The following is a 4,093-nucleotide window of genomic DNA, read 5'->3' on the forward strand; positions in this document are numbered from 1 at the left end:
ATGCAAAGGTAGTTCAGAGAAAGTTGAAACGACGATATTTGCCTGGTATATAAAGTTCGGTTTCGTCCGAACTTATACTTGTTTATTTTTGCGCTGTGCTGAGTATAAAAAGAGAAGAGAATAGAAAGAAATATGTATGTGGTTTGTTGAGCCTCTCTAAACACAAACGCGTGAAAGGCAAACGGTCTAGCAATGCGTGGTATTGTTGATCAACTTAATACTTTAATTAAACATACTTATTATTAAAATTTCGTTTAAAAAATACCAGTGTCCTACTCTAGTAGAAATATGTCATTTTAAAACTTGAATCGTAGAAATTAACCGAGTACATCGGCTGTTTTGCTCTCACGTTTTTTGGGCTTTAATTTTATATATAGTATAGATTATCCTCATTTTCGAGCTTAACTCCCTAATCTGTAATTAGCAAAACAGATTAGCCATACAAAATTCGTTTGTAAAGGTATTTTAAATAAAATATTAAGTAAAAACATAACATAACATACATGACATACATAACATAAGTTAACACATAAAAAAAGTGATTACGGTGACACAGAGAAGAAACATTACCTTTCCTTGAGATGTGAGAATAACAAGCACAAAAAATTTGACGGCTAATGAAACGGCGCACACTGGGGTAATTGATAGCAAAAAGTGTGATTAAATCAGCCAAGCCGCTCAGTAACGGAATTTATATTTTTTTAGTTAACAAACAATTATAAGCTATAAAAAACATCATAAAACCATATACTTTAATGGAACTTTATTTTTTTCATCAATTTTAATGAAATACATATCCAATACTGAAATATAGAGCGGTTGTAAAATTTTTTTTTAAATTTTTTTATGTTATCAATCATCTGAGATTGAGTCATTAGCAAAAACATCATCATCATCGTCTTCTTCTTTGCTTTCGTAATCATCATTATCTTTGATATCATCATTTTTGTCATTATCTTCTTTTGCGGGTTTGAGGAGCTCCACAACTGCTTTAGGCAAAGTTTGAACTTTTTTCTTTGGCAGCTTTCTTTTAGAACATATTAAAGGATCTGAAGTGATCAAAAACCTATTAAAAATGTCTTCATTTGCCTTCTGCCTACTACATTTTCGAGCAAAATCCTCCCTGAAACGTTTGAAGTCTTTGTTTCGGGCCTCCTGAGCCTCTTCGGACAATTGACCTATTGGCAACAATGCATGAGAGACTATTTCCGGTCCATGTATAAAATATTTATGCAGCGTTGGAGGCATATAATACCAAGGATATTTTTGAACATACAATCTGGCAGTACTCAAAGCAAATTGACGAAACTTCTCTACTTCAATTTCATGTCCACTTGAAACGGCAATCATCAACATATGCATTTTTGTTATTAATTCAACATCAATTTTTGTAATTTCTGATGAAACTTCAGCGTTTTCAAAAAATCTCCTTGCAGTATTGCCGTCATTTGTGCTTCCATAGCCAGGCTTTGGCTGGTCGACAATTAAACCAATTCTATCCCTAAACTCCTTTTGGATACGAGCTTTGTTTTCAGATACAATTTCTTTTTCATCTACTAGTCTTGCTTGCCATTTTTTTATTGGAAGTTTATATGACACGTGGAGAAGGCATTAAAAAAATCGTATCCAACCATGAAGAATCGATAAACCAAATTGAATATTGTTCATATTCACCTCCCTTTTTACCATATTATCGATGTCGTTTAACTCCTTACTTGTAGCTCCGCATAAATAACATGATTGTGTAGACTTTGTGTCCGTAAGTGCGTTGCAGACTTTTCCATCTACCATTGTCAGCATTAAATTGTGACGCACTTCTAGACGTTTATTGTCAATAAATACAATAGAATTTCCGAGGTTTCTTATTTCTGCATCAACCCGTGCTTTTTCGGTTTTCGAAACTTCGGCAGACTCTTTAACAAACTCCATTTTTAATGGTCTGCAATACCTTGTGGATGAAGGACGAGGGTTCACCCAAATTATTTTGGTCTTGTAAACCAACCTTAGTGGTACTATACAAGTTATAAATACCGATGAATCGCTTGCACTCGGGCCATGAAATACTTGCTTATACAAGCTATGCCCAGAACTCCCATCAAAGCCCCATTTCGAGTACAAGCATAATTCATATAAATTTTCCTCATCAAGTATTTCAAATACACTTTTTTGTGACAGCATTATACGTTCAACGGTATGATCTAATAGGCCTTGCGAACTCACTTTTACTGAAGTTTCATCTATTTTAATACATTCGCGTTTAGGGTAACAAGCTTTTTTCGCAGACTGCACGTATGTATAGCAAGGAAATTTTTCTGGAGCAGACTGGCTTATGATGTTGTACTGATGACGGGACAATTTAGCTTCTACCAAAACAGACAACGCTTCTTCTTTTGACATCTGTTTATTTTTTCCAGCATTTTGAACACTTAACCGGTACTTAGTCGCATTAGCCGGTGATTCCGATATTTCTTGCATCACTTTCGACGCATCTAACTGTCCCGCAGCTCTCAGACCCATTTGAGTTGCATGAACTAGCAAAGGCAGAGGGGCAGTCTTTCTAAGCGCTAAACATTTCTTGCGTTTAGTTGGTTCACTACATTCTTCAAAGGGTACCTCCATGCGGCCCCGTTTATGTGTTTTACAGCAGCTAAAACCAATCGAAGAATCTAACCAATCTCTGTTGGACTGCAGGAAATATTGCTGCTTCCTTGCCGATGCATACCAGCGAGTTTTGAAATCAAAACAGAATTTATTTATCCTCTCGTTAAATTCTTTCATATTTTCAGAGGAAACTTTAGTTCGTTCTCTTATCTCTTCTTTCAGAAATTTGAACTTTTCTTGGAGCTGACTACAACCGGAGTTTTCCATAATTTCATAAAGGCTTCGACGAAGAAGGAATACGGTAGTTGAACTTGTTCCTAAAGGGAAGTTTGGAAGTTTTTACAGACTCATCGATCCAATTATTTTTGATACAATTACGTTATACACAAAAAATAAACATAGTGAACAGTCACAATTACTTTCTACGCAGCATTCTACGGAATAGGGACTTAATCCAAAATATTTCCTACCTTTACCCCTATGTAAACAAACAGAAGCTACATCACTAATTGTTGACGTTTATTATTTTATTAAAATAAAAACAAAAAAAGGGACCAACAAAAGCAACATGAACACTGCAACGTAGATCACCTTTACCCCTCCACTAAACAAATAGTAGCTTCGCCACTAGCTGTTAACCCTTATTAATTTATAAAAACAAAAGAAAACAAAACAAATAAAAAAACAGCAACAACAATAGCTACACTTACTTGATGTACACTAGGGTGGAGTGAAAAAAGTTAATTTTAAGTAAAGTTTTTTTTAAAAATGTAAAAAATTTAAAAAAATTTCAAACTTAAAGCCAAATGTGCGACCTCAAGATGATTTCGTAAAAATTAAATATTTTACAGAATTGTTACTAAGTCTCATACACAGTAGATGAAGGGTACCCGTTCCCGAAAACAAAAATTAACTTTTTTCACTCCACCCTAATGTACTCATATCAAGTTTCCGTTGTTTTGCTTGAATATATATACATACATACATATTTCAATTGCATGGGCATACAAAAAAATATATTTTTCTTAAAAACCGCAGAAAATCTGCAAACTTTTTTTTTGTTAACATATCACTTATAATTGCTGTTTCAAAAAAAAAATAAACTTTCACTGAATTGAGTGGTATTCACATCTATATGCTTACTATATACCCAAAAACACACATTTTATAAGCCTGCACGGAGAAAAACATTAAAAATACAAACAGACACTTTTTGTACTAATATATTTCATTTTAAGTTCAAAAAATACCTGACGTAGAAGGTTCCATTGCTCAAAAAACTATACTTTTTTAATTTTTCAAGAAAAATCACTTGGAAATATCAAAAGTCTTCTGTTTTTTACTATGCGCGCACCAAAGTAAAGAAAACGTCAAATTGGCAATCGCAGTGCATGGATAACGTTAATTTTTTTTCAATTATTTTTCACATAGTGATGTAGAATTCTATTCTCTTTCGAACGATTCCAATCATGGTTGGGTATCTTCGATTTGA

Source organism: Rhagoletis pomonella, unplaced genomic scaffold (genome assembly GCF_013731165.1).
Source record: "Rhagoletis pomonella isolate Grant_MI unplaced genomic scaffold, Rhpom_1.0 Rhpom_scaffold_00014, whole genome shotgun sequence".
In the NCBI taxonomy this organism is placed as follows: Eukaryota; Metazoa; Arthropoda; class Insecta; order Diptera; family Tephritidae; genus Rhagoletis; species Rhagoletis pomonella.